This window comes from Delphinus delphis, chromosome 13 (genome assembly GCF_949987515.2).
Source record: "Delphinus delphis chromosome 13, mDelDel1.2, whole genome shotgun sequence".
In the NCBI taxonomy this organism is placed as follows: Eukaryota; Metazoa; Chordata; class Mammalia; order Artiodactyla; family Delphinidae; genus Delphinus; species Delphinus delphis.
Genome location: NC_082695.1, coordinates 75504783 through 75527628, shown reverse-complemented (window position 1 = coordinate 75527628; position 22846 = coordinate 75504783).

Genomic DNA, 22846 nt, shown 5'->3' with positions numbered 1-22846 from the left:
CAGCACCACTTATTGAATAGGCTGTCCTTTCTCCACGGTACATTTCTGCCTCCTTTGTCAAAGATAAGGTGACCATATGTGCGTGGGTTTATCTCTGGGCTTTCTATCCTGATCCATTGATCTATCTTTCTGTTTTTGTGCCAGTACCATACCGTTTTGATAACTGTAGCTTTGTAGTATAGTCTGAAGTCTGGGAGCCTGATTCCTCCAGTTCCTTCTTTCGTTCTCAAGATTTCTTTGGCTATTCGGGGTCTTTTGTGTTTCCATACAAATTGCAAAATTTTTTGTTCTAGTTCTGTGAAAAATGCCAGTGGTAGTTTGATAGGGATTGCATTGAATCTATAGATTGCTTTCGGTAGTAGAGTCATTTTCACAATGTTGATTCTTCCAATCCAAGAACATGGTATATCTCTCCATCTATTTGTATCATCTTTAATTTCTTTCATCAGTGTCTTATAATTTTCTGCATACAGATCTTTTGTCTCCTTAGGTAGGTTTATTCCTAGATATTTTATTCTTTTTGTTGCAATGGTAAATGGGAGTGTTTTCTTGATTTCACTTTCAGATTTTTCATCATTAGTATATAGGAATGCCAGAGATTTCTGTGCATTAATTTTGTATCCTGCCACTTTACCAAATTCATTGATTAGCTCTAGTAGTTTTCTGGTAGCATCTTTAGGGTTCTCTATGTATAGTATCATGTCATCTGCAAACAGTGACAGCTTTACTTCTTCTTTTCCGATTTGGATTCCTTTTATTTCCTTTTCTTCTCTGATTGCTGTGGCTAAAAGTTCCAAAACTATGTTGAATAAGAGTGGTGAGAGTGGGCAACCTTGTCTTGTTCCTGATCTTAGTGGAAATGCTTTCAGTTTTTCACCATTGAGGATGATGTTTGCTGTGGGCTTGTCATATATGGCCTTTACTATGTTGAGGAAAGTTCCCTCTATGCCTACTTTCTGCAGGGTTTTTATCATAAATGGGTGTTGAATTTTGTCAAAAGCTTTCTCTGCATCTATTGAGATGATCATATGGTTTTTCTCCTTCAGTTTGTTAATATGGTTTATCACATTGATAGATTTGCGTATATTGAAGAATCCTTGCATTCCTGGAATAAACCCCACTTGATCATGGTGTATGATCCTTTTAATGTGCTGTTGGATTCTATTTGCTAGTATTTTGTTGAGGATTTTTGCATCTATGTTCATCAGTGATATTGGCCTGTAGTTTTCTTTCTTTGTGACATCTTTTTCTGGTTTTGGTATCAGGGTGATGGTAGTCGTAGAATGAGTTTGGGAGTGTTCCTCCATCTGCTATATTTTGGAACAGTTTGAGAAGGATAGGTGTTACCTCTTCTCTAAATGTTTGATAGAATTCACCTGTGAAGTTTTTTTAAAAAAACTTTCCTGAAAGCTCTGTCCAGTAACTTTTTCTTTTATTAATTGGCTAGAACTCTGTTACATAGCCACTTTTAGCCACAAGCAAGCCTAGGAAAGAAAACGTTTAATTGTTCCAGCCTCTATAGTAGAGAAAGGCAATGGAAAAAGAGTTGTGAAAGGTTTTTGGATTTCCAATCCACAGAGCCTGCCATGGTAATTTCTGGAATTGCATGTGACCCTTGTCAGTCTTGTTTGCATATCTCTGGCTGAATTTTTAAACTATTTCCTTTGTCTATGTGCAGGAAGCCAGTTGGAAATGTTTTTATAGGGTATCAGGGAATTGGGTAATTTGATGCTAATAATCAACTGAAACATGTGTAATAAAGAGAAACTTCATATCTGGTCATATCCATCTCAATGACCACAAAAAGAATTCCTACCTCTAAACCTGAGTGTAGTCGTTTGAACAATATGACTTTTAGTAATTTGTGCCTTACTGCCTAGTGGTCAAAAGGAATGAACGTAAATATTGTCTTGCCCACAAGAGCCTGTCCTCATAGAATGGAAGCCATGACTTGGTTTTATTCTTCTAGAAAACCCAGCAGCACCCAGCTGGCACAGGGCAGTGCTCAATCAACACATGACTGAGCAACTGCACAGTCCTCTCCTCTCTGACTTGCTTCTCTCCCGGGGTCACAGGCAAAGGCTAATAAAGCAATCTACTTGCATATAACATTAAAATTCTGCAAGCTGCAATGCTATTGCTTGGTTTCCATTGGAAAGAGTGTATTTCTTGTCAATAAATCCAGTGTAAATGCCTCACTTCATATCCTGGTAAAGCGCCTGCTTGTTTGTGCATATCACCGAATTGTCTGTCTTAACATGGGGAGCATTTGCTAACTCGCTTTGACCATAGCTGTTCTCATTTTGCACAATCAAGGTAAATTGCAGGGATCTCTTCTTGATAATAAGATGGAAGGACAGAGAAAAGAGGCAGGAATGTGATTTTCCTTTGGGAGGGGCACATGACAAAAGGCGTGGTGCACCCAAGCATGTCAGAGTCACTTGGTGGTGATGGAAAGGAAAAGGGATTGCATGGGAGGGAGAGCTCAGTCTGTAAAGATTAAATAAATGCCATGACCTGATTCCCATTTAGAAAGACACCAAGTCTTTGAGCAAAATACCTAGCTTGATCATTAAGCAAGCTTGCAGAGTGTGTGTAATAAGACTGAAACCGAGTATTCACTCAACATTTGGTCAAATCACTTTGACACTTCATTGGTAAGAAAAATAAAATACTTAACTGGACCCATCTTATAAATGGAAGGAGAGATTTTTGAAAAAATTTTTTTCAAAAACCCTGTTTTGTCAAAATTGTATTACTTCTCTTGTCCCCTTATCCTCTGAGAACTCTAATCCTTTGAAGGCTGTTGATTTCCTTTTGGTTGATGTAGCAAGGGCATGTTTTATTACGATTCAATTAGAACACATTTTTCCAGTGGGCAATGATCTTGATCACATTAACATTCATGAGATGAGCCTGTGTCCCACTTGTTTTTTAATAAAAGAAATAGAATCAGGTATATTATTCAGTGGTAGTGGCTTGTCATCCTGGGACAACATTACTATTGCAATTCCATTAAAAGCACTAGCGATTGCAAAGGAAGTAGCAATAATAAAAAACTGTTGCTTTTAGGCAAAAACTAGAAAATGCTTGTTGTGAATATCCTCTCTTGACTGTTTAATCAAAAGTAGAAGCAGATGTGCTCCAGGCAGCTGGAAATGCTACAGAGGTCCACACGGAACGGCCATGATGACTGAGCCAAAATCTCACTCATAAAGGAGGGAGGTATCATGCAGTCTTCTAAACTGTCTTCCAGAGCTTGCTTCCACCCCTAGGAAGATCCAATCCCCAGTTACACACTAGCACTCCCACTCCCCTTCCTTTTAGGGACATCACATAAGCATTTTGCCAAGCATTGTGCCCAGATGTTTTCTACACATTATTTCATTAAATTCTCACTACAAGCCTAAGAGGAAGGTGTTATAACCCATTTCATAAATTGATGTCATTAAGCATCACACCCAAGGTTATATTGCTAGTAAATGGTGGAAAAGTAGGGTCCAAAACAGATCCTTGTAAGTCACAGAGTGATAAAGAAACACTCTCTCTTGAACAGTATTGTAGTAGCAAGAGCTAAAAAAAAAAAAAAGCAAGGGTGGTTAGAATTCCCCTGTAAGAGTGAAGAGGGACTCACGTGAAGGATGACAATGTGACTGCTGATTAGCTGGATCATGTAGAAACAAAGGACAGTGATCCCTGTCAGGAAATAAAGGTAGGCTTGTACTCCTCGTCCATCATCTCTTTGATTTTTACCCTATGGAAATTCTCACTGAGTCTTACTCCCTGGAGTGGAGTTTAAACATGAGAAGAATAAGCCCTATACAAAGGTTTGCTTCTTAGCCAGAATGTGTGTTCATCAACCCTGTTTTTCCAGATTATTTCCTTGGCTGTGCCCACAAACGCCCCCTATATCATGACCCCTTCTCAGAAATAACTCATTGCCTTAGTCACCTCTGGTTACCATAACAAAATGCCATAGACTGAGTGGCTTAAACTGCAGGAATTAATTTTCTTGCAGTTCTGAAGGTTAGAAAGTCCAAGATCAAGGTTCTGGCAGGTTTCAGTTTATGGTGAGAGCTCTCTTACTGGCTTGCAGAAGGCTGCCTTCTCACTTTGTTCTCCAGTGGCAGAGAGAAGGAGCAAGCTCTCTGATGTCTCTTCTTATAAGGGCACTAATCCCATCATGGGGCCTTCATCCTCATCACCCCATCTAACCCTAATCACCTCTCAGAGGCCCCATCTCCAAATACCATCACATGGGGGGAATACATTTCAACATGTGAATTTTGGAAGGACACAAACATTCAATTCATAACAATACTGCATCCTATCTTATGTCCTTCTCTGGACACCTGGTTTCTCCTGGTTCTCCACTAAGCTCCAAGGAGGGTTAACAACTGTCTCTATTGCTGAAAAAGCAACATTCCTCTTTCTCCATTTCCTGCTTGCATCCTGAGCTAGACTGAGCCCATCTCTGGCATGTGGCAGAATCGCTGAATGATAACTGCCTGGATTTCAATCCACGGAAGTCAGTTCATCCTGATAAGTCACACCCCCCACCCCCGACCCAAACTAACTGCTCAGCCTGCAGCATTGCTCCCTTTGGGTGCTTTACTCTTGTTCCTATTCCTTCTTCTTGGGTCCCTGGGTTTATTTTATTATTCTTTGTCTTTCTCCCAGTCTCTTGACTGGTGCTTCAACCATCATAAATGTACTTATACATATATAATTCACATGAAGAAAGCTTATGTTGAGTAGACACTCGGAAAGGGCAGGGAAAATGCATGGGTTTTCATGCATCCTGTGAATGGGTTTTTATTTAGAAGTCCTCTTTTTTTTTTTTTTTTTTTTGGTAACCAAAGAACACTTAGTTACTGGCATAATGAATAATTAAAAAGCCTCTCCTCATGATCAGCGTCAGGAGTTTTCCTATGTTCAAGTTAATCCAGCTCCGCTGGCAAAGGAAAATCCTTATAAAGGATAATACAAATATAGCATTTTTATTAATACAAAATCTCAATTTTTATTATTGAGTCTTCAAATATGATTATCCTTTCTCTTAACTGAGTAACTGAAAAATGTAGAGGGAGTTATAGTAATGACCTTGGTGTATTCTTGAGGGTAAGAGTGTTCCCAGTAACCACCGGTGTCTATAGACATTTTGGGGTAATCTGATACAGTCCCTCAGTATTGAGGGAAGAGGACTTGTGGAAACTTAGCCTGGAACATGGTGCTTTTGCTTAATGAAAATTACTGCTTTCTTACTTCTTTGAGAGTTCAAAGACCTAGGGTGATTTCCTTAAATGGTTTCTGCAAACCTGATACAGAAGGGAAGATGAGAATTAATGTCACACTCACTGGAAGGTTTAAAGTTCAATTAGCTCTCAGGCAGGCTGAGTTTTGTTAATTCATTGATGGGATTCTGGGAAGGCAGGCAGCCCAAGTAGGCAGTAAGAGCTAAGTTAGAATGAAGAGCACAGGGAAAAGCAACCAACTAAGGTGATTTGTTCCACATTTTGACCCAACTGGCACAAAAGCCATTACCAATTTGTTACCTTGTTAACAGGTGCCATAAGAAACTTGGAATAGTGGCCCACTTATACTTCTGATTAATTTTCAGTAACAGAATACTGTAAGTAAATGGATTAAAGAACCATTTGATCTTCAAAAAGAGGTTTATGGTTGCTTTGATGATTAAGTACCGAGGGTCACAATAGATTATCATGGATAATGGATTAGGAAAAGTGGGATATTAAAACTGAACTCTCCTCCCTGGCCATATTTGGATGGTTCTGAGAGGTTAAATGGGGACTGGGTTAAGCCTGTCATTTACTTGAATGAACAGTAGAGGTAAGTAGAGTGAACTTAGTCAATCCAAGGGAACCTACTTTTCTCACTTCTGGGAGAAAAATTGAGAATCTTATTGGCGGTGCTTTGAAGTGCAACCTCCATTCTCTCAAGATAAATTCTTGGGAAAGTACCTTCACAAGTACCAGTTCAGAGCTGAAAAAGCACTCCGAGAAAAATGGCCTCTGTTTGTTTACCAGGGGCCTAGCTCTGCCCAGTGAGTCTGTCTCACAAAATATCAACCCATGGGGAAGAACTCTCATAGGGAAGACTCCTAGCGTTGGTTCCTTCATCTCCTCTAGTTTTTTCTCTTTTTTAAAAAATTTATTTACTTTTATTTTTGGCTGCTTTGGGTCTTTGTTGCTGCACGTGGGCTTTCTCTAGTTGCGGTGAGCAGGGGCTACTCTTCATTGCTGTGCGCGGGCTTCTCATTGCAGTGGCTTCTCTTGTTGCGGAGCATGGGCTCTAAGCGCCTGGGCTTCCATAGTTGCAGCACGCGAGCTCAGTAGTTTTGGTGCATGGGCTTAGTTGTTCCTTGGCATGTGGGATCTTCCTGGACCAGGGCTCGAACCCATGTCCCTTGCATTGGCAGGTGGATTCTTAACCACTGTGCCACCAGGGAAGTCCATCCTCTCTAGTCTTTTATTTGTTCTGAGACCACACTTAATCTGCTTTCCCTGTTGGGAGAAAGAGTTGATGACAATGAAGTGTCATGAGACAAGGAGATCTGGGAGTGAAGGGGAATAAATTTATAATGCGTAGCTTAGGAAATAAATAAGAGTAGGGATGATTAACATGCATTATATGCCCTATGAGTGACCTATGAAAGCTGAATTAATAAACCAAAAGTATTGTTGATGCCAGTAAGTATCACCACTCAGTTTAAGGCAGAGCTGGAAACTCAGTAGCCTACCAGGGCCAGTACAGTAACAAATGAGGAAATTAGGCCAGACGTAAGTGCATATACATTCATTGGGCATGGTGGAGATTGTGGTTAACTAGAAAGCATACCTCCTGTAAGGGATGGACATGATACAGTTCCAGCTGATTCTTGCTGAATAGGAATATGAGGCCCAGTGTTACCAGATTTCCACGTTTCTCAAGAGAAGATAGAAATGTGGATTTTTAAAACAGAAAATCTCTCCCCATTAAAATTTTCTACAGGATGAATTTTCCCAGCGGGAGTCCATTTTATGATTTTTGCTTAAGGGGTAAAACTAAGTAAACCACAACTAAATTAATGATGATAAAGTTATATTAACAATAATTTATTATTAAAAAGCAAGAATAAATGAAATATTTAAGTGTACCTCTAACAAAATATGTGGAGGACTTGTATGGTAAAAACTACAAAACACCAATTAAAGAGACATACCTGTGTTTATGGGTTGGAAGATTCAATATAACAAAGATGTCAATTCTTCCCAAATTGCCATACAGTTTTAATACTTTTCTTGTCAAAAGTCCAGCAAGATTTTTTTACAGATATGTAGACAAGAGTATTTTAAAATATAAATGGAAAGGCAAAGGAACTAGAATATGTAAAACAATTTTGAAAGAGAAGAATACAGTTGGAGGAATCACTTTACCCAATTTCAAGACTTATACAGCGACAGGCATCAAGATTATGTGGTATTGGTGAGGGAATAAACATTTAGATCAATGGAACACAATAGATAACCCAGAAATACACACACACATATAATCAACAGATTTTTGACGAAGTAGCAAAAACAAGTCAATGGGAGAAGGATAACTTTTTAACAAATGGTGCTGGAAAAATAATCTATAAAGGGAAAATACCTTGCTGTGAATGTAAAATATTTTCAGTACAGCTATATATTCTCACAAGGATTTTAAATTTAGAAATATTCGTATGTCAAGTGTGGTATAGGTTTTTAAAAATTTCTTTTCTAATGAAAGTCTTTGAAATTGGACCTGGGCTTAAATCCCGGTTCTGTGTGTCTTTAGATATGTTAACCTAGCTGGTTTGTAAGAGAGAATAATAATACTGCATGTTTGATTGTTGTAAGTGTTAAGTGAGATCCTATATGAAATGCCTAAGGTATTGTTGAATGCACACTAAGTGTAATAGATGTTAGTTTCCTTCCTCTTCTCTCTACACTATTATCTAAATGGTAGAGCCCCTTTATTGAAAAATATGATGTATTTCACAAGCAGGGAAATGGATGAAAGATTCAAAGGGATGGAAGAATTGTAGCTGGAAGAAAACTACCTGCAATAAATACTGAAAAACTGCAAGGGCAACATCTCGAGGCAAGAAAGAATCCTGAAAACTGGAGGTGACATAGCAGATACAACACTTCCAAATTGAGTGACCCCCAAACTGACAAGGTCAAAGATTTTTAAAATTACCTCTCCATGGATGATAAACCAGGACACCACTCCCAGTAAATTAATCTACCCAAGTTAAATAAACCACCAGGGCTGGAAATGGAAACACTATTTCAAGTCTGAGCACACTTTTTTTTCCCCCAGTTTGAAGCAGAAAAGAAAAGTTATTTTCTTCTACATCCCTTCAATGTTACTTTTATTTCTTTCCTTTGTTTCTCCCAATAGGACAACGTTGCTATTTTCACACATTTTGATGTAAGCTTCACCAGGCAAACTAAAACCGAATGCATTACAAAAGAAAGTAAGGAAAACAATGGGCCACTTGAGATGGACATCTGCTAGGTTGGTATTATGCTTTACTTTTAAAAAGTTAATCCAGAGAGATGACTAAATAAAAAAGTAGAATCAATTTAGGACAGACCATACTGTCTTTTTCCAACTTTGTTAAGCTCATCCAGCTTGGTGGTCTTGAACACAGATGTAAGTAGGACATGTCTCTAGAGAGTTATGGGCAAAAACTCCACCCTGGAATGGGAACAGGAAAACATGCTTTTTAACCCAACTTTATAAAACTATCTCCTGACATTTTAATTATCTTAGAGTGGAGTTGTGAAAATTCATGTCAGATACCAGTTGATTTTTTGTAGCGCATCATATGCTCATCTTAGTAGTAGCTGTTTATCCTTCTCCCCCTACAGTGGTGAGCATGTTCCTTTACACTCAGTGGATGTTCAATAAATGTTTGATTGCACTAGTTACACACAAAAAAACATCATTTCCAACTGCCATTATTTACATATAGAATTTTAAAACATCGTTATGAAATATCTCCAACATTCATGCTAAGGGAGAACCTTGATTTCCCCGGCCATGTGGTTCATGGGGAGGGACTTCAGCTTCTCTCCTTGTCTTGTGGAAGAGTTGTCTTATGGACTGCTACTGTGAGACACTTCAGAGCTCTCTTCCTTTCTACGTGACAAAGTTGAAGAGTTCATGGCTCTTCCACGAGCCTGCATCCTGAGTGAGGAGACGTGAGATGTTAGCTGACTTGCAGTGAACGCCTATGTAAACCAGGAATAAACCTCCAGTGGTTAAGCCTATCTTTTCTTCACTGACATAGAGACACATGTATAATCCAGAGGATGGACAGAAGTCATAAGGATTGCTTATTTTCTCATTTGTAAAAAGTCTTATTTCATGTACTTCTAATTGACATAAGCAGCAATAGAATTTCTGTTTTGTTTTGTTTTTAAACTTCAGTCTTTGGTAATAGGGCTTTTGTTTCTTTTACTAAACACAAAACAAAATTGAATGGGTAGTATTTTGATTTTTCCTTTAAGAAAAAAACCTCTACTTACTTTGAAACCTGTTATTTATGTTTTTCTGCTCAAAGAAAACAAACGGAATCTAATATGTACTTGCTTTTAACAGAGGAAACCCTTTATGGTAAGGGGGTGGGAGGGATCTTGTTTCCTAATTGAAAAGGCAACTCCTAAAGGGTCCTGCTGTGAGCCTTCCAAGGGAGAGGCAAGGTGGTCAAGGCTCTTTCAATGGTATCCACATCTTGCAGACAACTCTTCCTCCAATGAGCAGGCTGTGCTTTTAATTTAATTTAAGGAAGCCAAAGTTAGGTGCTGACATTAATCAGTTGTGAAGGTCATATGATTTAAGCAAATGTTCTGTCGCTAATGAGAGGGTCCCAGTCTAAAGGAGAAAGAGAAGAGAAAGAAGGGAAGAGGAACTAGCTGAGGTCTTCTTTTTTTATGATGACGATGGTTCTAAAATGTTTGAGTACATCCATGTAGATTAAAAAAACCCAGGGCTTCCCTGGTGGCGCAGTGGTTGGGAGTCTGCCTACCGATGCAGGGGACACGGGTTCGTGCCCCGGTCCAGGAAGATCCCACATGCCGCGGAGCGGCTGGGCCCGTGAGCCATGGCCGCTAAGCCTGCACGTCCGGAGCCTGTGCTCCGCAACGGGAGAGGCCACAAGTGTGAGAGGCCCGCGTACTGCAAAAAAAAAAAAAAAAAAAAAAAAAAAAACCAAACCGTGACGCTAAAAGACCTAAGGAAATGCATCAGGACATTGCTTTATTCTTGCCACCCTTATCCTCCCCAAACTCATCCTTTCCCCTGAGGCAACAAGTTCCAATTCATAAGAATAAATAGCATGTTTATAATCCATTTATTGAGATCAGCTGTACATATTATCTACATTTTATTAATTAAGGATTTTGTTTCTTGCACAGTTCTATTCATTTCCTCTCTCTTCCTTTTGATATAATTTTATATCAAAAATTTAGATAACATCAATAGGAAGAACTTATTATCAAACTACATAGACTTTTTTTTTTACTGCTGGAAGTTATATACTATGAGTACTTTTCCTTTCTCGTGTAACATTTGGTTTTTCCCGGAGTTAGCTTTTGTTTTTTGTTTTTGTTTGCCAAGTTTTCTACATGCACATTGCCATGTTTTTTCCAAATGCTCCAACAGATAGCATGCAACTATTGAAACATTTTCCAGTTTTAAGTGCAATCCCAACTAATATATGTATCCATGACTACTCACCCCTCCCACCTTCCTAAAACCTCGGTTTAAACCTCTCCAACTCCCTATTCTAATCTGGACCGATTATTCTTTAGACTATGCATGTTTGTTTTCTGACACTGCTTTTTGCCATTCTCTCCTGTTTCCTGAGTCCCGTGTTCCTCTTTCTTGATTTATTCCCTTATCCTGCTGGAACACATCTTCCAAAAAAACGGTGAATGGATGGCAAGTGTCTTTATTTTTACGTATTGTTACACGTATATGTGATTAGTACATCACACAGGGCTGGCTTCACAGGTATAAGCCCTGTGTAGTCATGCAGGACCTCCCACTAAGAAAAGCCCCACTCTTGATTTAATGCCCTGTTGCTGCCATTTTGAAATTCTTAATTTTTGAACAAGAGGCTTCACATTTTTATTTTTCACGGGGTCTCACAAATGTACTGAGGGTCCTGTTGGCTAGATATAGAAACCAAGATTAAAATAATTTTTCCTCATAATTTTGCTGCCATTTCTCCACTCTCTTCTTGTTTCCAATATTACTATTGAGAAGTAATATTCTGGTTCCCTTTCTATTACGTCTGATTCCTCACAAGCCTCTCTTTCTTTCCGGTGAACTGAAATTTTAAGCTGATCTGCTTGGATTGGATCTTTTTTTTTCATTTATTGCCTTGTACACCTGGTGGGCTCTTTTGATCTTCAGCCTTCTGTACTTGAATATAGAGAAAATTTTCTATATTATTGCTTTGATAATTTTCTTCTTTCTTTTTTCCATGGTTTTGCAGAACTCATTATTTGGATACTGGACTTTCTGGACTGATCCTTTAACTTTTAAAATCTTTTTTTCTTATTATCTATTGGCTTGTCTTCATTCTAGTTTCTGTGTCTTTTCTCTGACTTTATTTTCCAATGCTTCTATTAAATTTATTATTTCAGCTGTCATATTTTAAATGATCAAGAGTTCCTCCAGTCTCAGACTATTCCTTTTTCTGTGGCTTCCTGTTCCTTTATTATGAGTGTACCATTTTCTCTTCTCTTTCTGACTATATTAATAATGGATTTTTTGGAAGCCTTCTCTGTTGCCTGTATTTCATGCTTCCTCTGTGTTTATCTTTGTTCCTTTTGGTTTTTGTGTTTCCTGTTATAGACTTTCTCCAAATATCTCCTGATCCTTGACTCAGTTTGTATTGAAGAGAAATAATAAAAAGCTGACTGCAGTGTGTGTGTGTGTGTGTGTGTGTGTGTGTGTGTGTATGCGCACGCATGTGCATGCATGTGTGTGTGTGCTGTCGTTGTTGTCGCTCTTGACTGGTGGACGATACATAAAGTGATTTGAGACAGACTTGGTCTTTTCTTTGAGGCAACCCCAAATGCCAGTAGCCATGAGTCCTTTTTCCTCTGGTACCTGATTTCTCCAGAGAACAAATCCTAAAATATCGCTAACTATAGGCATTGTGAGAGCAGACAGGGAAAGAGAGGAACGGTCTCTCACTATTCAGTAAGTAGACTTATACTGAATGTCCCTACTTTCAAAATCGTGCCTCACACCTTCTCTCCATTGTGCCTGGTGTTCCCCACTGCAGAGGTGACACTCTGATTCACTTTCTTCAGAGAGTAAATCTATAATCTCCTGTGGTGAGGGGGTAGGCTGGGGATACCCAAGTGTAGTCTTTTCACTAACCCCTGGGTCTTTAGCCTCAAGTCACTTCTCAGCTTTCTGTGATGCCCTGTGGACCCAAGCCCTGATCTTCCCTGAGTTTTGCAAAGCAAACTGTTTTGTTTCTCATCATTGCCTCCTCTGATGGCAGGCGGATTTATGCTTTCTTTGTTTGGCTAAATGAGTTTCTGTTCATTTTTTGTTTTGTTTTGTTTTTCTTTTTTTTTTTTGCGGTACGCGGGCCTCTCACTGTCGTGGCCTCTCCCGTTGCGGAGCAACAGGCTCCGGACGCGCAGGTTCAGCGGCCATGGCTCACGGGCCCAGCCGCTCCGCGGTATGTGGGATCCTCCCGGACCGGGGCACGAACCCGCGTCCCCTGCATCGGCAGGCGGACTCCCAACCACTGCGCCACCAGGGAAGCCCCCTGTTCATTTTTAATCCTCCCAAACTTGGTGCCGTGTATTGTTGGCTCTCATTCCTGCTCCTGCTCTTTTTGTCCTTCTGACTTTACCCTTTTTTTTAATACCTTTACTTATATATTGATGGTGTTTCAGGAGGAGACAGAGACACATTTTTTTCAGTCTACCACATTTAAATAGAATTCTTAACTAGCCTCCGGAAGTCTTTCTAACACTCTAATTCTGTGTCAAAATTGATGCTGGCAATGAAGTGGTATAGAGAGTATCCAAAAGTGGGGAAAACAATAAAGACAGAAACAGAATGCTATTGTTTGACCAGGAATGTTCTTAGATGTATAAATAGATCTTTAATAGCGGGGACAGATGGGGGACTTTTTTCTTCCTTTGGAAGTTTATTCAGCTTTCTAGATTTGGGAAGATAATAAGTAATCGTGTCAATGTGGGGGGAAACCTAACTCACTTGGATGAGAGGAAAAGAGGAGAAAATATGTAGTAACAAACACATACTCAGAACTGGGGCACCGGGATTGGTTTAGGCAGAACTTTCTACTTGTGGAATTCAGTGTAAATTCATTTTAAAAATTATTCATAGAGGGGGAAAAAACCTCTTCAATGAAAAGTGACCAAAACTTGACAGGGAAGAGAAAAAGAAGACTTAAACATGAGGATGTGGACTTACGTCTGCAGTTTATGTTGAAATATATCAAAAAATAAGAAGAATGCATAGAGGAATGTTTAGGTAGACAGATGTGATAAAGCCAGTGGAGTAAAATATTAATAGTATACTCTAGATGGTGAGTGTTCACTAAAATTCTTTCAGCTTTACGGTGAGGTTGAAATTCTTCATAGTACAGTGTTGGAAAAAATGAAGATTGTGGTGATCAAGACAGAGATAAAGAAAACGATATTTCTAGACATAAATTGACCAGCAAAACAAGCTCAGAGAAGACACTGTCACTCACATTTTCTTGGAGAAACATCTTTGTGTGAGCTTTTAGAATTTTACTGCTAAAGACTCTGAAGTTGATGCTACATCCTGAGAGCTATGGGTACACATGGTGTTGCCTCTTTCTGGTACTTGCCCTTCAAACCTAAAATTAAGACAAGGGCTAAATTCAGCTCAAAACTAGATGCTCCCAGGGACTTCCCTGGTGGCGCAGTGGTTAAGACTCTGCGCTCCCAATGCAGGGGGACCTGGTTCCATCCCTGGTCCCGGAACTAGATCCCACATACGTGCCACAACTAAGGAGTTTGCCTGCTGCAATTAAGGAGCCCACGAGCTGCAACTAAGACCCAATGCAACCAAATAAATAAATACATTTTTTAAAAAATGTACAAAAAAACTAGATGCTCCCAAACCATGGCCTGGGCATTCAATAAGGAGGAAGTGATATTGATTCTTATTGCCATAGTAGAAGGTCAAATTACTGATATGCTGATCGAGGAAGATGTGTTTTGTGTTTGTTTGTTTTGTTTTGTTTTAACTTTATTTATTTATTTATTTTTGGCTGCATTGGGTCTTCGTTGCTGCACGTGGACTTTCTCTAATTGCGGCGAGCGGCGGCTCCTTTTTGTTGCAGTGCGCGGGCTTCTCATTGCAGTGGCTTCTCATGTTGCAGAGCACGGGCTCTAGGCACACTGGCTTCAGTAGTTGTGGCACGTGGGCTCAGTAGTTGTGGCACACAGGCTTAGTTGCTCTGCAGCATGTAGGATCTTCCCGGACCAGGGCTCAAACCCGTGTCCCCTGCATTGGCAGGCAGATTCTTAACCACTGTGCCTCCAGGGAAGTCCCTGAAGATGTGTTTTAAATTGTCCACTTTATCATCATATAATATCAAGCTTTGTAATTTCAGTTGGCAAGTTCTGATGACTGGAGCGCGGTGCTAATGAAATCCAAGGAGTGTTGGCCAAATGGCGCTGAGCATAAAGTGGTATAATTCTGACTTGATATCAGAATTATGGGTCCAATCATCACACAGATCAGTTGCATCATATGAACCATTATCCAATGGCCAAAAATACAACCCTGATCCTAGAGTTATCATTTGCAGCTGTGCCCTTTGTGACAAAGGGGAGCTGAGAACAAATCGATCTAAAACATGCTTTTCACCACTTTTGGAAAAAACAGTTCACTTACGGCCATAGGAGATGTTTGATAGGATTAACCTACCAGGTTTATATGAGCTCATCTGGGTGGTAAACATCATTCCTTTTAGAAGGAGAATATTTTAATAAAAATGTTTTAAAAGATGACAGTGTTTTTGAAAGAATTCAGAAATATTGCCAGAGGAAAGACTCTATACAAATAGAAATGTTGAACCTATGTGTTCATGCGTTGTATATATTCATCTATTCTTATGTTGGACGATGCTGCTGCTACTATTGCGGATATTATATGTAATGTGACTTGGCAATCAGCCTCATTGCTTGCTATAATCACAGGGCTGCAAGAGACACTGGTTTGATGTTTTCACTGATATGAAACCTATCCATTAGAGAATAACTTCACAAGGATCGTCTGAACATGCTGATATCTGCCATTCCACATGGATAACACTTTTATCCTTTTTGAATTTGTTTTCTCAGACTTCAGGAGCCCCAGTGAATTTTTAAAAATGGTTTAGCATTCAAATACAGCACATTTTGAAGGATCTTTGTGGCTGTTTTAACCATTTATCAGAAGGAAATATTGACACTTACATGTTGGAACTTGAAGAAAGCTTGATTGCTTTAGTGCAAACTCCTTATTTTATAAATGAAGAGATGGAGGTCCAAGGATGTATGTGACTTGTTTTGGATTGAGGGAATAAAGGGTACCAGCTCAGGTACTGTATATCAGCTCTCTGATCACAGATGGGCAGTTTTTCTCTTCACTATATCACCAATGCTGTTCAAGACAATTTCTGTCCTGATTTGGAAAATGTCTCTGCTGAGTTGTTAATCATTTGGCGGAGTTTTCTAAGCCCCCAAATTTAAAATAGTTTTGTTCATACTTGTTAGAAAAGAAACTTTCAAAAGTAATGTTTACAATACTAAGAAGACAAACAACCTGATTAAAAATAGGCAAAAGATTGAGACAGACATTTCACAAAATATATGAATAGTTAACAAGCTCATGAAAAAATGTTCATTAGTCACCAGGGAAATGCAAATAAACACCACAATGAGACATTACTACACACCCACTCAAATGGTTTAAATTGAAAAAAAAACCTGACATTACAAGCACCAAGTTTTCATGAGGATGTGGAACAAGTAGAATTCTCATACCCTGCTGATGGGCAGTAAAATTAGTACAATCAATTTGGGAAAGTTCTTGACAGTTTTGTATAAAGTTAGATACACACTTGGGTAAAGCACATTTAACAAAAAGGAATGGAAGCATATGTACATAAAGGCTTGTACACAAATGATCATAGCTGTTTTATTTGAAATAGTCAAAAACTGAAAAGAATCCGGTAAGTAGATATTAGATTGTGCTATATCCAGGCAATTCTGTCCAAGTTCTAAACCCTAGGACCTGTGAATGTGGCTGAGATAATAGAAAATATATATTGGTCTCTGCCCTGGCTCCTGGCACAAAGCTCCTAAAAACTTCATAATTTCCTAACTGATAAGAGCACTGGGGATGGGGGTAGCAGGGGGAGGGATAAATTAGGAGTTTCGGATTAACAGATACATACTACTATATATAAAATAAGCAACAAGGACCTATTGTATTGCACAGGGAACTATATTCAATGTCTTGTAATAACCTATAATGGAAGAAACTGAAAAAAATATAACATATATATGCCTGAATCATTTTGCTGTACACAAAAAAGGAAAAGAAAAAAAATAAAGAATTTGGTCTAATATTTGGTCTTTGACCGTATTCTTGACACAAAGTTCTGAAATCCCTTGGAATTTCCTGGGTGACAGAAATATTTTTTGTTCTAATGAGGTGACCCTGAGTGGGCTCCTGGATGGGGGCTGGTCACCAGAAAAACCAAACCATGATCAGAAGCCCGGAATTTTTAGCCCCACCTCTCAACCTCCAGAGAGGGGCTGGAAATGGAGTGAATGGTCAATCATAACCACACGATGAAGCCTCCATAAAAATCCTCAATGTATGAGGTTCACAGAGCTTCCAGGTTGGTAAACACGTGGAGGTGCTGGGAGGGTGGTGGCTTGGAGAGGGCATGAAAGCTCCATACCCCTTCCCATAAACCTTGCCCTATGCATCTCTTCCATCTGAATGTTCATCTGTATCCTTTACCATATCCTTTCATAATAAACTGACAAAGAGTAAGTAAACTGTCTTCCTGAGTTCTGTGAGCCACTCTAGCAACTTAATCAAAACAGAAGAGAGGGTCATAGGAGCCTTCTTTTCTTGTTTATTTATTTTTGGCTGTGTTGGGTCTTCGTTGCTGCACGCGGGCTTTCTCTAGTTGCGGTGAGCAGGTGCTTCTCCTCTCTTGTTGCAGAACATGGGCTCTAGGCACACGGGCTTCAGTAGTTGTGGCACTTGGACTCTAGAGCGCAGGCTCATTAGTTGTGGCGCATGGGCCTAGCTGCTCCGTGGCATGTGGGATCTTCCTGGACCAGGGATCAAACCCATGTCCCCTGCACTGGCAGGCAGACTCCTATCCACTGCGCCACCAGGGAAGCCCCATAGAAGCCTTTGATTTATAGCCCTTTGGTCAGAGCACAGGTGGTAATCTGGACCTGTGATTGGCATCTGAAGTGGGCGGGGGAACGTGGTCTTGTAGGACTGACCCTTAACCTGTGGGATCCAGGTAGAAAGTGTCAGAATTGGACACCCAGCTGGTGTTGTGGAGGATTGCTTGTTGTGAGGAAAAGCCCCCATACATCTGGTGTCAGAAAGGAGAAACAGGAGGAGAACTGGGTTTTTCTCTCTTCAGTGACCTTATTTGGATGCAGGGTCTTTGCAGATGTAATTAAGTTAAGGATCTCAGGATGACATCACCCTGGATTTAGTGTGTCCTTATAACAGAAAAGACAGAGAGACAGAGATGCACAGGGAAGGAGGCCATGTGAAGACGGAGGCAGAAATTGGAGTGATGCCCCCACAAGCCAAGGAACTCTAGGAGCCTCCAGATGCTGGACACGGCAAGGGAAGATTTTCTCCTTGAACTTTCAGAGGGATTGAGGTCTCAGTGACACCTTGATTTTGGACTTCTGGTCTCCAGAACTGTGAGAGAAGAAGTTTCTGTTGTTTAAAGCCAACCAGTTTGTGGGAATTTGTTGCTGCAGACCTAGAAAACCAATAAGCTATATGATTCCATTTATATAAAGAAAATGCAAACTACTCTGTAGAGATAGAAAACAGATCAGTGATTGCCTGGGCCTAGGGATGGAGGGAGGGATGGACTGAAAAGGGGCCAAGGATGGGCTTCCCTGGTGGCGCAGTGGTTGAGAGTCCGCCTGCCGATGCAGGGGACACGGGTCCGTGCCCCGGTCCGGGAAGATCCCACATGCCGCGGAGCGGCTGGGCCCGTGAACCATGGCCGCTGAGCCTGCGCGTCCGGAGCCTGTGCTCCGCAACGGGAGAGGCCGCAACAGTGAGAGGCCCGCGTACCGCAAAAAAAAAAAAAAAAAAGGAGCCAAGGAAACTTTTGGGGATGATGGAGGTGTTCTGTATTCACTTTGCGGTAATCGTTTCACAGGTGAATACACTCATCAAATTGTACACTTTATTTTAATTAATTTTTATTGGACTATAGTTGCTTTACAATGTCGTGTTATTTTCTACTATACAGCAAAGTGAATCAGCTATATATATACATATATCCCCTCTTTTTTGGATTTCCTTCCCATTTAGGTCACCACAGAGCACCGAGTAGAATTCCCTGTGCTATACAGTAGGTTCTCATTAGTTATCTATTTTATACATAGTATCAATACTGTATATATGTCAACCCCAATCTCCCAATTCATCCCACTCCCCCCTTTCCCCCTTGGTATCCATGCATCAAAATGTACATTTTAAAATGGGTGCATTTTATTGCACATAAATTATCTCTCTCTTTTTTTTTTTAAAGCAGTGGTTATTTCCTAAACCCAGATGATCTCTGGAAGTAGAGAAGATGGCTGTGAGACTACCCGTGGGTTCAAGTTTTCCTCGATCAACCCTCTCCCTAGAGAAACGTAATGGTGTCATTGCCAGTTTGAGAGTCAGCCTGTAGTTGCATGGTAGCTGCCTAGGCTTCATATTCTGTAAGGATGTTAAGTGACAGTAAGGAAAGTGGTTTGAGGGAATTCCCTGGGGGCCCAGTGGTTAGACTCCACACTTCCATTGCAGGGGCGTGGGTTCAATCCCTGGTGGGAGAACTAAGATCCACAAGCCCCATGTTGCAGCCAAAAAAGGAAAGAAACAAAAGGAAAGTGGTTTTGTTAGATTATTCAGTTTTATGTTTTTCTTTTACTTTTCGAAGTTCAAAGTCAAGGTTGGAACATTTTTTTAAATAAAGAAAAAAGAGCTGTGAATTAATTCATATCAGTTCCGCTAGTTTCCCCAAATAGAACGACACTGTTTAGTGCAAGTGTCTTACTGTGTGTGTGTGTGTGTGTGTGTGTACACATGTCTGAGAATTTGCAACACTTCACTGAGGAAGAGCATTTAGACTCTGCTGGGTAAGGTGACCTATCATTCGATACTTGGAAATTTCCCAAGAGGACCCTTCCTGCTACGTCCATACCCTCCACCCTGGGCTTCTTACAGTGGACAGTTTGCAGTTCCTCAAACCTACCAAAGGATGTGATTCAGAAGATCTGGAATCTGAATTTTTAACAAGTTTCCTGGTTCTGAGGTAGCAAGTTCACGCACTGTGCCTTGAAAAACAGTGACCTTGGGAGAATGAAATGAGCATTCCCTAGCTTTGTTCTTGGGATTCAGGAATTTCATCAGGAGCTGTGTCATGTTTCCATTATCTGGAACTCAGTGAGTCCTTTCAATCTGCTGACTCAAGTCTTTCTTCAGACTGGAAGTTTTTTTCTCTACAACTTATTTAATTATTAACTCTCTTCTCTCTGTTCCTTCTTTTCAGTCTAGACCTCCTCTTCTTCACATGCAAGGTCTTCTGGATCTTCTTTTGTCCTATGATTTCTATTTTTCTGTATTTTATCTGTGTGACAACATATTTCTTCTAGGCCTCTGAAGTTATTCTTGATTGGGACCGTTCACTTTTACAAATTATCTATTAAATGACTGAGTATAAAATTAAGTGAAATTTTTTAGTTTTTAAATTAAAATTCATACTATATATTTTGGGTTTTACAAAGTCTCTTTCTTGCCTAATTAGATCTCTTTGAGGACTCTAGTTCCTGTTCAGCTGAAGTTCTCATCTGCCTCTTCCATCAGGTCTCTTTCGTTTGGTACTGCCTGTTACAGCTGGTCGCTTTTGTCTTCCTCCTCTGGTTACTAAACACTCTCATCTTCCTTTCCCTGCTCAGGGCTCCTCTAGTCTTAGAAATCAGGCCAAGCTCTTAGGGTTTCTCAAGCAGTGTGAACCGTACCACCCTTCCACCTCTTTGAAATTCTCCATTGAGAAGCTCTGACTAAGGATATGATTAGACCATGTGAAGCAGCAAAGGAAAAGAGCAGAAGTTTAGGCTCTTGCTTCATTGTGGAATGTCATCTTTTGGGTATCAGACTCTTTGGAATATCTATATATAACTTTCGAATATATACATACATGTATCTTCCTTATTTTTCGTAATTCTATGTCCCTTCTATATATACAACTCAACACAATATGTTATATCTCTGTCTCTATCCATTTCTTTTTCCTAATTCTATGCTGGGCCTGGGACTCCCTCTACTTGGGAGGAGACTTCTGCCCTAAAAATCCTCATGGAGGTGTCCAGGAAAAGGATATGTGAAGGATATTATCTAAGCAGAAAGAGCCTTCTTTCTCACCCATGGTCCCAAGCAGCTCATCAGATTGGGAGCCAGCTGTGGATTTATGGCCAAAACCTTGGCCAATAATAGCGTGCAACTGTTGGCATGTCTCTTCTGTTCATGCCCTTCAGGAACTTGGGCTGCAGCTGGGTAAGATTCAAAGACCCTGACGCGTCTTCTATTTGTGTTCCACTAGGCCGCTCTAGCCAATCCAAGCAGGGATTCCTCATCGTTTTCAAAAGAACTCCTCTCCAAATTTCTTTTAGTCTTTCACTAACCAAGCAACTCAAAGAAGTGTTTTGGGAAAGGGACATTTCCAGTACCCAGCTCCCAACTCTACAGCTCAGGTTCTCACTACAGCGGACAGCAGTAGAATAAATAGAAGAAAAATACTCAGAGCTGGGAACTAGCTCCCTGTAAGAGGGTAGAGTGAGTCTGATTAAGTCCAGGTAGGAGTCAGGTTTTACTCAGTCTCATTACACAGCTCAAGGCAGGCTTGGTGAAGCCCTTAATGAACGGCTCTAGCTATTAATTGTTGACCTGATTTTTGCATGAACCACAGATGTGTTTCCAACATCTGACCCATCTGATCAACGTGTAAACCTGGAGGCTGAGTCAGCAATTACATAAGGAAAACAGCAGGGTCCTCTTTTGAGCTATATTAAGGTTTTCAGGTCAGAGTAAGAGTTTTACCTTTTTAGTTAAACCAAATGCTTGCCTCCTGCTCAATTCCTCGCCAGCTTAGAGAGAGAACTTCTGCCCCAGGGCTTTCTGAGTGTTAACATCCTAAGGAGATGCCCTTTCTACAGCTACTTTTTCGTGGTTCAGCAGCTGCTTGGTTTGCCTAGATCCCTGAACTTCTGGAAGCTGGCAGGTCCTGGAAAGATGAATAGTAACTATGCTGACAGCAGGAGCCGCCTGACTCCACAGACTCACCAATGAGAGGAAGGGGAAAATTGTCTCTCTTTAATTAAGATAAGTCTTTCTCATGTTTACAGGGAACTTTTCAAGATCCTTATATATCAAGGTATCTTGTGAGCTTCACACTAGTCCTGTCAGGTAAGTAGGGAAAGTAATAGTCCCATTTCATAGATGAGAAAACTGAGGCTTACGGACTTGCCTGAACTCATGTTGCTTCTTAGAAGCAAAACTGGGAGTATAATCCAGTCCCTTGGTTCTTAGTTTCTACCTATTGGAGGTCTGGCAAGTTGTCTAAGTCTGTTGGGGGATCCCTTCCTAATTTTTCTCTCTCTCTGCTGGCTACGGAGGATTATTAACCAGTGGTACCAATATGGGATGCTGTCAAATTTCCTTCCTTAAGGTGCCAGGAATAAAAGCCCTTTTGTCTGTGACCAGAAAGGCATAATGCTTTGAAAGCTGTGTGAAACAAGCTCATAGGCCCGTCCTATTCCGGGTTTAGTAGCCTTACTTTCCTAGGAGCAATGTGATGGCAACCAAGTGTCTGACATGTTTGCATTCTCAGAGTGCTGGCTGGGCTTCAGTGGGAGGCACACAACACTCTGAAACCCCCTCCAGACCATTAATGCTTGTTGCTCTGGAGACGGCCCCTTTTCTAGATATTAGCATCCCTGGCATCAGTTTCTGTGGTTCGCCTTCTCCAGGTAGCTCCTGGCTCGTTTTTAGAATTTCTTCATTGGCTCAACTCTAGCACGGGTTTTACATAGACGGAAACGCGGACTCAAACTCAGGTTTCTCTGCTGACCTTTTCTAAGTCAAATGGTGAATTTCACAAAATGTCATCCGTGCCTCTGAATCTCTTCGGTCCCTTTGGTGGAAGTATGACCATTAAGGAAAATACCTTTTGCTTCCCCAGCCACCGACACGTAACTCCAAGCTGACCAGACAGCCTGATCTGTATCTGTCACTGAAAGGCAAAACAGCTGAGTGTGGACTCCTATGGACCGAGTTCATGTTTTAATCCTTTGACTCTGCCTGGCTGGAGGCTGCCACCCTGCCTGAGGCACTCCGTGGATGCAGTGGGCTTCACCTGATGGAGAGAGGGGCAGTGGATTCTCCCCAGAGGACAAAGATCTTGGGCTGCTGCTGGTACTTCACTGAGCCCATTCTCAAAGCAGAAAGAAACTTCATAGGTGGAATT